General features: G+C 45.4%; 1 long non-coding RNA gene across 1 annotated transcript in view; it reads left to right on the forward strand.

The window, feature by feature from the left end:
* The window catches only part of LOC143768593 (uncharacterized), an 85095-nt gene extending 71823 nt beyond the window's left edge, over nt 1–13272 (forward strand). Inside the window, exon 4 of the long non-coding RNA XR_013213959.1 lies at nt 13146–13272. This is a non-coding gene — a long non-coding RNA (uncharacterized LOC143768593). The remainder of the gene's footprint in view (nt 1–13145) is intronic.
* The last annotated feature ends 75 nt before the right edge of the window (nt 13273–13347 follow it).

Genomic DNA, 13347 nt, shown 5'->3' on the forward strand with positions numbered 1-13347 from the left:
ACAGGAAGGACACTTTCATGGTCAGCTAAAAACCCTATCAAAACACCATCCAGAAATTACTTTAAAACTCTGGCATTAACTCATAACACCAGAGTGGCAATTCCTGTTCACAAGAGCTTTCCAGACACAGTAACGAAACTACAGCTGTGAACTGGAACAAAAATGCAAAAACAAACATGGACAAGAGTCCAACTTATCTAGTAGTTGTCTAGGAGCAGGAACAAGCACAGAGAGGCTTCTGATAACATTGTTGACCGGCAAGCAACTAACAGAGCAGCAAGGTTATATAGCGACTCCCACATCTTGATGGGAACAGGTGAACAGAGAAGATGAAGACACCAGTTCAATTCCACCAGTAGCCACCGGGGGAGCCCAGAATCCAAATTCACAACAGTACCCCCCCCTCAAGGAGGGGGCACCGAACCCTCACCAGAACCACCAGGGCGATCAGGATGGGCCCTATGAAAGGCACGAACCAGATCAGAGGCATGAACATCAGATGCATTCACCCAAGAATTATCCTCCTGGCCGTATCCCTTCCACTTGACCAGATACTGGAGTCTCCGTCTGGAAACACGAGAGTCTAAGATTTTCTCCACAACGTACTCCAACTCACCCTCAACCAACACCGGAGCAGGAGGCTCAACGGAAGGCACAACCGGTACCTCATACCTGCGCAATAATGACCGATGAAAAACGTTATGAATAGAAAAGGATGCAGGGAGGTCCAAACGGAAGGAAACAGGGTTAAGAATCTCCAATATCTTATACGGGCCGATAAACCGAGGCTTAAACTTAGGAGAAGAGACCCTCATAGGGACAAAACGAGAAGACAACCACACCAAGTCCCCAACACGAAGACGAGGACCAACACGACGACGGCGGTTAGCAAAAAGCTGAGTCTTCTCCTGGGACAACCTCAAATTGTCCACCACCTGCCCCCAGATCTGATGCAATCTCTCCACCACAGCATCCACTCCAGGACAATCCGAAGATTCCACCTGACCAGAGGAAAATCGAGGATGAAACCCCGAATTACAGAAAAACGGGGACACCAAAGTGGCAGAGCTGGCCCGATTATTGAGAGCGAACTCCGCCAATGGCAAAAAAGCAACCCAATCATCCTGGTCAGCAGACACAAAACACCTCAGATATGTCTCCAGGGTCTGATTAATCCGCTCAGTCTGGCCATTCGTCTGAGGATGGAAAGCGGACGAAAAAGATAAATCTATGCCCATCCTAGCACAGAATGCCCGCCAAAATCTAGACACGAATTGGGTCCCTCTGTCAGAAACGATATTCTCAGGAATACCATGCAAACGAACAACATTTTGAAAAAACAGAGGAACCAACTCGGAAGAAGAAGGCAACTTGGGCAGAGGAACCAAATGGACCATCTTAGAGAAACGGTCACACACCACCCAGATGACAGACATCTTCTGAGAAACAGGCAGATCTGAAATAAAATCCATCGAGATGTGCGTCCAAGGCCTCTTAGGAATAGGCAAGGGCAACAACAATCCACTAGCCCGAGAACAACAAGGCTTGGCCCGAGCACAAACGTCACAAGACTGCACAAAGCCTCGCACATCTCGTGACAGGGAAGGCCACCAGAAGGACCTTGCCACCAAATCCCTGGTACCAAAAATGCCAGGATGACCTGCCAACGCAGAAGAATGAACCTCAGAGATGACTCTACTGGTCCAATCATCAGGAACAAACAGTTTATCAGGTGGGCAACGATCAGGTCTATCCGCCTGAAACTCCTGCAAGGCCCGCCGCAGGTCTGGAGAAACGGCTGACAATACCACTCCATCCTTAAGGATACCTGTGGGCTCAGAGTTACCAGGCGAGTCAGGCTCAAAACTCCTAGAAAGGGCATCCGCCTTAACATTCTTAGAACCCGGTAGGTATGACACCACAAAATTAAACCGAGAGAAAAATAATGACCAGCGCGCCTGTCTAGGATTCAGGCGCCTGGCGGTCTCAAGATAAACCAAATTTTTGTGGTCAGTCAATACCACCACCTGATGTCTGGCCCCCTCAAGCCAATGGCGCCACTCCTCAAAAGCCCACTTCATGGCCAAAAGCTCCCGATTCCCAACATCATAATTCCGCTCAGCGGACGAAAATTTACGGGAAAAGAAGGCACAAGGCCTCATCACGGAGCAGTCAGAACTTTTCTGCGACAACACTGCCCCAGCTCCGATCTCAGAAGCGTCGACCTCAACCTGAAAAGGTAGAGCAACATCAGGCTGACGCAACACAGGGGCAGAGGAAAAACGGCGCTTAAGCTCCCGAAAGGCCTCCACAGCATCAGGGGACCAATCAGCAACATCAGCACCCTTCTTAGTCAAATCGGTCAATGGCTTAGCAATATCCGAAAAACCAGCAATAAATCGACGATAAAAGTTAGCAAAGCCCAAAAATTTCTGAAGACTCTTAAGAGAAGAGGGCTGCGTCCAATCACAAATAGCTTGAACCTTGACAGGATCCATTTCAATGGAAGAGGGGGAAAAAATATATCCCAAAAAGGAAATCCTCTGTACCCCAAAAACACACTTAGAACCCTTCACACACAAAGAATTAGACCGCAAAACCTGAAAAACCCTCCTGACTTGCTGGACATGAGAGTCCCAGTCATCCGAAAAAATCAGAATATCATCCAGATACACAATCATAAATTTATCCAAATAATCGCGAAAAATATCATGCATAAAGGACTGGAAAACTGACGGAGCATTTGAAAGACCAAAAGGCATCACTAAATACTCAAAGTGGCCCTCGGGCGTATTAAATGCGGTTTTCCACTCATTCCCCTGCCTGATTCGCACCAAATTATACGCCCCACGAAGGTCAATCTTAGAGAACCACTTGGCCCCCTTTATGCGAGCAAACAAATCAGTCAGCAACGGCAATGGGTATTGATATTTAACAGTGATTTTATTCAAAAGCCGATAATCAATACATGGTCTCAAAGAGCCGTCTTTTTTTGACACAAAGAAAAAACCGGCTCCTAAGGGAGATGACGATGGACGAATATGTCCCTTTTCCAAGGACTCCTTTATATATTCACGCATAGCAGCATGTTCAGGCACAGACAGATTAAATAAACGACCCTTTGGGTATTTACTACCCGGGATTAAATCTATGGCACAATCGCACTCTCGGTGCGGAGGTAACGAACCAAGCTTGGATTCTTCAAAGACGTCACGAAGGTCAGACAGGAACTCAGGAATTTCAGAGGGAATAGATGATGAAATGGAAACCACAGGTACATCCCCATGAGCCCCCTTACATCCCCAGCTCAACACAGACATAGCTTTCCAGTCGAGGACTGGGTTATGAGATTGCAGCCAAGGCAATCCTAGCACCAAATCATCATGTAGATTATACAGCACCAGAAAGCGAATAATCTCCTGGTGATCCGGATTAATACGCATAGTTACTTGTGTCCAGTATTGTGGTTTATTATTAGCCAATGGGGTGGAGTCAATCCCCTTCAGAGGAATAGAAGTCTCCAAAGGCTCTAAATCATACCCACAGCGTTTGGCAAAGGACCAATCCATAAGACTCAAAGCGGCGCCAGAGTCGACATAGGCGTCCGTGGTAATAGATGACAAAGAGCAAATCAGGGTCACAGATAGAATAAACTTAGACGGTAAGGTGCAAATGGAAACAGATTTACCAAGCTTTTTAGTGCGCTTAGAGCATGCTGATATAACATGAGTAGAATCACCACAATAGAAACACAACCCATTTTTCCGTCTAAAATTCTGCCGCTCGCTTCGGGACAGAATTCTATCACACTGCATACTCTCTGGCGATTTCTCAGTGGACACCGCCAGATGGTGCACTGGTTTGCGCTCCCGCAAACGCCTATCGATCTGAATAGCCATTGTCATGGACTCATTCAGACCCGCAGGCACAGGGAACCCCACCATAACATCCTTAATGGCATCAGAGAGACCCTCTCTGAAAGTCGCCGCCAGGGCGCACTCATTCCACTGAGTAAGCACAGACCATTTACGGAATCTTTGGCAGTAAATTTCCGCTTCATCTTGCCCCTGAGATAGGGACATCAAAGTTTTTTCTGCCTGAAGCTCCAAATGAGGTTCGTCATAAAGCAACCCCAAGGCCAGAAAAAACGCATCCACATTGAGCAACGCAGGATCCCCTGGTGTCAATGAAAAAGCCCAGTCTTGAGGGTCGCCCCGGAGCAAGGAAATCACAATCCTGACCTGCTGTGCAGGATCTCCGGCAGAGCGAGATTTCAGGGACAAAAATAATTTGCAATTATTTCGAAAATTCTGAAACCCAGATCTATTCCCCGAGAAAAATTCCGGCAAAGGAATTCTCGGCTCAGATACAGGTGCATGACAAACAAAATCTTGCAAATTTTGTACCTTCGTGGCGAGATTATTCAAACCTGCAGTTACACTCTGAAGATCCATTGCAAACAGGTGAACACAGAGCCATTCAAAGGAGAGAAAAAAAAAAAAAAAAAAAAAAAAAATTTCAGCAGAGTACTTATTTCTCTCCTTTCTCAGCCAAGGATTTTAACCCTTTAGTGGGCCGGTCAAACTGTCATGATCTCAATGGCAAGAGATCATAGCATCAGCATATATAGGAACTAGCTCTTGGAAGATGGAAACTGAGCTGACCATGAACTAAACCTAACGCACAACTAGCAGTGGCCGGGTAGCATGCCTACGTTGATTCTAGATGCCCAGCACCAGCCGGAGGACTAAATAAAACTAGCAGAGGAAAATATTAGTCCTAGCTCACCTCTAGAGAAATACCCCGAAAGGAGACAGAGGCCCCCCACATGTATTGGCGGTGAATCAAGATGAAATAACAAACGTAGTATGAAAATAGGTTTAGCAAATTTGAGGTCCACTTACTACATAGCAGAAGACAGGAAGGACACTTTCATGGTCAGCTAAAAACCCTATCAAAACACCATCCAGAAATTACTTTAAAACTCTGGCATTAACTCATAACACCAGAGTGGCAATTCCTGTTCACAAGAGCTTTCCAGACACAGTAACGAAACTACAGCTGTGAACTGGAACAAAAATGCAAAAACAAACATGGACAAGAGTCCAACTTATCTAGTAGTTGTCTAGGAGCAGGAACAAGCACAGAGAGGCTTCTGATAACATTGTTGACCGGCAAGCAACTAACAGAGCAGCAAGGTTATATAGCGACTCCCACATCTTGATGGGAACAGGTGAACAGAGAAGATGAAGACACCAGTTCAATTCCACCAGTAGCCACCGGGGGAGCCCAGAATCCAAATTCACAACAGCCCCCGCTGATTCTGTCATTCTTTTCCGTTTTGCCCTGTGTCATTTAATTGCAGAGATATTCACATTTGTTTCTTCTGGAGCACAATATGTGAAATCTCTCTTTGCAGTCCAACTAGGTGTTTCTTCAGAGTCTTCTATAGGGCGCGTGTGCATTCAAACCTCCATCCAACGTGTTGCCAATCACAGATCAGCAGATAATCTAGCAGTCTTAGAAGCTTCAGAGCTGTGATTGGCAGGGTCTGGGAAGGAGGGGTGAAAGTACCCGCCCCCAGAGAAGACTCTGAGGAAACACCCAGTTGCACTACAAGCAGAGATTTCACATACAATATCCCTGCAGTGGAGCAACACACTGCAAAATGGAAAAAAGCAGCAGAATCAAGGGAGCTCTGGGATTTTTAATAGGTATTTTTTTTTAGCAAGTCACAGGTTCTCTTTAGATAAACCATAAATGAATTAAATACAATTGCCAGATTTTATAGTTTCAAAGCTGAAACTATGCTTAATACCACTTATTTTGTTACAAGACAGTTTATAATAAAGAATAATTGAATTCCAAATATTAAGTTCTATTTTTTCACAATGATCTAAGGGCAGGTGACAATTGATGTCCTTAAATTTAAGTATACTGTAAATAGGAATAATTTGCAAGGCAATCAGGCAGGATTAACGAGCCAGCTAATTGCAGAGAGATATTTCTTTTCTGTACGTATGTTATTGCTTGTTAGTTACTGTGGCCTATGGCTTTCTTTATCAGAAAATCTAATATTTCACACAGTCCTCAGCCTATTAATGGCACATTATTTATAGCCATGTAGATCAACGGAGCCTAAAATAGACTAAATATACAGGATATTCTTTCAGAATCTTTACACTTGACTGTCATTGATCAGTTGAGGGCCTGCAGCATAACGTGTAAAGTATGGAGGTCATTGGTGTCACATTTCTGGCACATGGAAGGTTCTACTAAAATGTTCAAGTCTAGTGAAGGTTCAATAATCACTGTCCTTATTTCTTGTAATGGGTATCCGGGTTCTGCCTATCAGCTTTTGTGGAACTACAGTTACCTGCATGCTGTGACAAAGGCATATGCTGTTGGCCATGATGTTGACCTTTTTTGACAGCTATAAAGCCAAGACTATAACTTCATTAATCTCAGATAATGCTTCACGTGCCAAATTTATGTTCTTCTTCATCAGTATCATGAAAGTTAGGCAGCTTAAAAGAAGTAAGAGGGGTATATGTTGGACCAGCATCACAGTGGAGCGTGACTTGCATTGTGGTCTGTGATGGAAAAGTTGCTTATGACCTGCGACCACAAAAGCCAAAAGTTTTGGATTTTTTGTGACTGCTATGTTACAGATCCCTATGCAACCCCATTGACAATTATGGAATATTGCAATGCAATATTATAATTTTCCTGCTGTCACAAGTAAAATTTTGAGCCTAAAGAAACGGTTACAGGCCCTATTGTTTATTTTTATATGAGTGGAACGAAAAAACTTTGTGGTTGCAATTATCATGGAGGGCACAGGAGCTTGATGGTTGCAATTCCATATAGGAGGCAGTACTGCTTAAACATTACCAGACACAACTTGAACATACAGTACATCAAAATGCAACTGTTATATATCTGCTTCTCTGATCACTGTTGATATTACATAGACCTATGGGTAGGGTTGACATCACACAGGTCTCTCGGCCAAATTGACCTCACACAGACCTCTGGACCAAGTTGACCTCACACAGACCTCTGGACCGAGTTGACCTCACAGAGACCTGTGAACTGAGTTGACCTCACAGACCTCTGGGCAAAGTTGACCTCGCACAGACCACTGGACCGAGTTGACCTCATTCAGACCTGTGGAAAGAGTTGACCTCACACAGACCTCTGGACCGAATTGACCTCACACAGACCTCTGGACTGAGTTGACCTCACAGACCTGTGGACCGAGTTGACCTCACACAGACCTTTGTACAGTGTTGACTTCACATGGACCTCTGCATAGTGTAGACATCAGCTAGACCTCTGGATCAAGTTGACCTCACACTGATCTCTGGACAGAGATGATATCAGGCAGACTTAAGGACAATGTTGACGTCAAACAGACCTCTGGACAGTGCTAGTATGGTACAGACCTTTGGACAGTGTTGACATCAGGTGGATATTTGACCTCACACAGACATCTGGACAGTGTTGACCTCACAAAGACCTATGGACAGTGCTGAAATCACACATACTTCTCGACAGGTGTGATATGATGATCACCAAGGCGGGACCAGAATCATGAAATAGCAAGGAATAATTAGATCATATTACTTGATAAAATTATTGTAATAGTAATGCCGCACCAGAAAATCCCCTGCTCTCTGGTTTTAGTCTGTAACCTTTTTACAACTTTTTAGAGCAAAACGTTGCATGTTCTGCTAAAATTATGCAAATTTTGTGCAAAAATGTAGTCAGGGGGCACTGGAGTATGTTTCTTTTTTTCTCTATCCTTCTGTTCCAAAGTTATGCCCACTTGTAATAAAGAGCATCCAATATGCAACTATTCCCTTCAACCAATTATGTGTATCTCACAGAACTTGTCTGTGAGTATTTGCCTTTTTTTCTCTATGTTACTGACCAATTAAAAATGCTGCATTCTAGAGAGGAAAAAGCGACCGCCCACCAAGAAAGTCACAGCTACAGACTCAGCGTGTTCACCTGAGATGAGATTTGTCTCGCGCGACTACCCTGAGAACTCTGTAGTTGTCAAGTCTTTTCCTGCTAGAGCACATGAAAACAGCAGCACTGGAGCTCAGGATCACAGGAGAGCCACAGCACCGGAGAGCAGAAGCATAGGACAGCAGCAATGCTGTAGAACCAGAACACAGAAGAACAGCAGCACTGGAGAGTAGAAGCACTCGAAAATAGAAGCAGAGGAGAGCAGCAATGCTGGAGAATCAGTGCACAGGAGAACAGCAGCACTGGAGAGCTGGAGCACAGGAGAGTAGCAGCACTGGAAAGCAGAGGAGAGCAGCAATGCTGGAGAGCCACAGCACAGGAGAACAGCAGCAATGGAGAGCTGGGGCACAGGAGAGTAGAAGCACTGGAAAGCAGAAGCAGAGGAGAGCAGCAGCACTGGAGAACCAGAGCACAAGAGAACAGCAGCACTGGAGAGCCAGAGCAGGCTACATCCTAACCTCTGGAATGCCAGAACACAGGAGAACATGAGCACTGAAGAGTCAGAGCACTGAGGAACATCAGTGCTGAAGAGCTCGAGCAAGGGGGAGCAGCAGCGCTGGAGAGTCTGAGCACAAGAGAGCAACAGCGCTGAAGAATTGGAGCACATGAAAAACTGAAGGGGCATAATAATAATAATTTTATTTATATAGCGCCAACATATTCCGCAGCGCTTTACAAATTATAAAGGGGATTTGTACAGACAATAGACATTACAGCATATCAAAAATAAGTTCAAAACAGATACCAAGAGGAATGAGGGCCCTGCTCGCAAGCTTACAAACTATGAGGAAAAGGGGAGACACGAGAAGTGGATGGTAACAATTGTTTTCGTTGTTTGGACCAGCCATAGTGTAAGGCTCAGGTGTTCATGTAAAGCTGCATGACAAAGTTATCAGCCTAAATATGTAGCAGCACAGACACAGAGGCTATTAACTGCATAAAGTGTTTGAGAACATGATGCGAGGAACCTGATTATGGTTTAAGTTTTTTGAATGGGCCACACAGGGATAGTTAGGATGATGAGTTGAGGCGGTAGGCCAGTCTAAACAAATGCGTTTTTAGGGCACACTTAAAACTGTGGGGATTGGGGATTAATCGTATTAACCTGGGTAGTGCTTTCCACAGAATTGGCGCAGCACGTGAAAAGTCTTGGAGACAGGAGTGGGAGGTTCTGATTATTGAGGATGCTAACCTCAGGTCATTAGCAGAATGGAGAGCACGGGTAGGGTGGTAGACTGAGACCAGGGAGGAGATGTAGGGTGGTGCTGAGCCATGGAGTGCTTTGTGGATGAGGGTAATAAGTTTGTACTGGATTATGGAGTGGATGGGTAACCAGTGTAATGACTGGCACAGGGTAGAGGCATCGGTGTAACGGTTGGCGAGGAATATAATCCTGGCAGCAGCATTTAGGACAGATTGGAGCGGGGAGAGTTTGGTAAGAGGGAGACCGATTAGTAGAGAGTTACAATAGTCCAGACGAGAATGAATGAGTGAAACAGTAAGAGTTTTTGCAAAGTCGAAAGTAAGAAAAGGATGAATTCTAGAAATGTTTTTGAGATGCAGATAAGGAGAGCGAGCCAGTGATCGTATGTGGGGGGTGAATGAAAGCTTGGAATCAAGGATGACCCCAAGGCAGCGAGCATGTTGCTTGGGAGTAATGGTGGAACCACACACGGAGATGGCAATGTCAGAGAAAGATAGGTTACTAAAGGGAGAGAACACGAGGAGTTCAGTTCAGTGTGGGTGGATACATTGAAGGGGACTGTGTGGAAGGGGCATCTTTAGGGCATTATACTGTGCGGAGGGGCATTCAAAGTGTATTGAACTGTGTGGGACATTAAGGGTGAGTGTCCACGGTAAGTAAACGCTGCGTGTTTGACGCTGCAGCGTCAAACACGCAGGGTCGAGATGTTCCAGCATAGTGGAGGGGATTTTTTGAAATCCCGTGTCCACTATGCGTGGAAACCCGCACGCGACGGGCCTGCGACTCCGGACATGCTGCGCGTCTTTTCAGATCGCAGCATGTCCGTGCTACCTGCGGCGACGCTGCGTCGCCGCAGGTAATATAACAGGGCCCTATGGCGTGGGGTGCGATGATCCCGGATGTGTACAGTACACATCCGGCATCATCGCGTCCCAGAAAGGGGGCGGGGCTTAGCACCGAGCGGCTTCACCGCTCCGGCGATACCGCCGGCCATCCTGATCGTGGACACGCAGCCTTAGGGTATGTGCACACGTAGAATGGACCTCTGCGGATTTTTCCGCAGCGGATTTTAGAAATCCGCAGGTAAAAGGCACTGCGTTTTACCTGCAGACTTACCGTGGATTTACCGCGGTTTTTATGCGGATTTTGTGCGGATTCCCCTGTGGTTTTACACCTGCAGATTCCTATTGTGTAGCAAGTGTAAACTGCTGCGGAATCCGCACAAAGAATTGACATGCGACGGAACGTAACCCGCAGCATTTCTGCGCGTTTTTTTCCACAGCATGGGCACTGCGGATTGCGTTTTCCATAGGTTTACATTGTACTGTAAACGCATGGAAAGCCGCTGCGGACCTGCAGCTGCAGATCCGCTGCGGATCTGCAGCAAAATCCGCAACGTGTGCACATACCCTAAGGCCAGTCTCACACGTCCGGGTGGGAGGCAGGAGATGACCCCGAACTTTATTTTTAACAAAAAAAAAAAACACCTTGATTTTTCATTCCTTCTCTCCAGCGAATGCTGCTGGGGAGAAGGAATGAATGCCGGCTTCAGCACCAAAAGCAGGGGACAGCGCTTAACTCTAGCGCTGTTTCTCCTGTGCACACGGAGGAGAGTGCACACTGTTCTATGTGTGCGGGACGTTTTGAGGACCGTGCTGCCGGAGAAACGTGGACATGTCTTCGTGTTTTGAACACGGACACACGGTCCGCGAAAAATCCCTAACATCTGCAGAGACACATTGATTTTAATGTGTCTACGTGTGTCAGTGTCTCCGGTACATGAGGAAACTGTCACCACACGTACCGGAGCCACTGACGTGTGAAACCGGCCTAAGAGGTTTTATGAGTGCCATTATTTATGTGTGGGTGCAGAAAAAACATTGGGTGCGGAAGGGTTGTGGCTTAGATGAAAAAAAAATTGCTTTACTGATCTTATAGCCATGTGCACACGGTGAGCATTTGGTGAGTTTTTTTCATCTGTATTTTTAAGCCAAAATCATAGGTGAAAAACACAGAAGTGATGACGTGTTTCTATTATACTTTTCCTCTGATTGCTACACTCCTGATTTTAGCTTACAATTAGGCCACGTTCACACAGTCAGTATTTGGTCAGTATTTTACAGTATCTGTAAGCCAAAACCAGGAGAGAAAAATTATAATAGAAACACGTCACCGCTTTTATATTTATCACCCACTCCTGGTTTTAGCTTATAAAAACTGATATAAAATACTGCCAAATACTGAATGTGTGAACGTGACCTTAAAGTTGCACGGTGTGGAATGATATTTTTTAAATCTATTATCCAGAGAATCTGGAGCACTTTACCAGAAAACAAAACTTCTGACCACTGCAAAGATTTATTAAGAAATATTTTCAGCACAATAGTTTAGATGTAAAAGCGACATATTTGATATTATTATTTCCCATGTAATGGAGTGATTTCTATCTTATCCGCTAGGTGTCAGACTGATGACTATTTGCTCTTTCCGTCACTCTATATACAGTAAGGGTATGTGTCCACGTTCAAGATTGTTTCAGGATTTGTTCAGGATTTTATGCAAGTAAAATCCTGATCAACTATGCACCTGAGGTCACTGGCAGGTCACCTGCGCTGTCCTGGCGTTTTTTCTGCTATGTAAGGACATGCTGCGTTCTTCAAAAACGCACCGCATGTGCGTTTTTGCGGGAATAACGCATGCGTTTTTTAATGAATAGTGGAGAGACGGGATTTCATAAAATCGCCTCCACTATGCTGTAACATCTGGACGCTGCGTTCTTGATGCTGCGGCTGAACGCTGCGTCAAAAACGCAGCGTTTCCTGAACGTGGACACATACCCTAATATCACCATGGCCGCTGTGGTTTGTATTAACTGCAGCCAGTCATGGATGGGCTGTGGGATCTCACCATTCTTAGAATTTCAGAGTCACGGATCTGTTTTTAAAATGGATTTGTGTATGGATCAATTAAACTCTATGGGTCGGTGATGGATGTGTGAATGGAGCCTTAGCTTACTTTCACACTAGCGTCGTTTGCAATACGTCGCAATGCGTCGTTCAGGAGAAAAAACGTTTTTTCCCCATAGACTAACATTACCGATGCATTGCGACATATTGCCACACGTCGCAACCGTCGTGCGACGGTTGCGTCGTGTTTTGGTGGACCGTCGGCACAAAAAAAGTTACATGTAACGTTTTTTTTGCGCGTCGTGTCCGCCATTTTCGACCGCGCATGCGTGGCCGAAACTCCGCCCTTCCTCCCCGGACCTTACAATGGGGCAGCGGAAGCGTTGTAAGACTGGTTCCGCTGCCCACGTCGGGCATTTCTTTCACAGCATGCGTCGGTACGACGGCCCGACGCACTGCGACTGGCCCGTATCGACGCTAGTGTGAAAGCAGCCTTAGGGACCGAATCATCAAGTCCTTATGACCAGATGAGTCATATATGGAAAATACCAAATTCTCGCACAATTGTTAGTTGCGCAAAAACATTGCAAATTTTGGCATTTTTGCGCCAAAATTTTGTATAAAGTGTTTCATAGATTAATTAGAGGGACATAGCTTTGCCCAAAAAAAGTTTCTCCATCTCCTCCATTCAGTCTGTTAATGGAAATCGAGTTGCACTTGTATGTCATCTGATTTTTTTCGTAGACCAGTAGACTTGAAAGGGCGAGTATCAGAGGCAAATCGGGCATGCTGCAAATTTTTTCTCCGACCACTTGGCCAGAGGAAAAAATCGGACATGTGCACAGCCCCATAGAATAACATGGGTATGGGTGCTATAGATCAAAACCACGGATAGCTGATGTCCGATATAAACAGCCTATGTGCATTTGTCTTTCTCTGTCTGCCTGAAAAAGCACCGCAAAAACGTGAAAAATTTAAAAACGTCTTCTGAATTTCAGAGATCGAAAATGGTGAAAAGAAATGACATACTGTAGTCAATCTTCAGGGGTCTCGGAAGCTGTCCTGTCTTTTTACTCCACATCATGGAGAGGAAAATGCCGGCGGCGGAACAAGAACGACAGCAAAACCACCGGTAAAGTCTGAGAAAACTTGGTGTCTGATGAACGCCATGTGCACCTAGCTTTAGAGCAAAAATTGCAT

This window comes from Ranitomeya variabilis, chromosome 4, assembly GCF_051348905.1.
Source record: "Ranitomeya variabilis isolate aRanVar5 chromosome 4, aRanVar5.hap1, whole genome shotgun sequence".
Taxonomy (NCBI): domain Eukaryota; kingdom Metazoa; phylum Chordata; class Amphibia; order Anura; family Dendrobatidae; genus Ranitomeya; species Ranitomeya variabilis.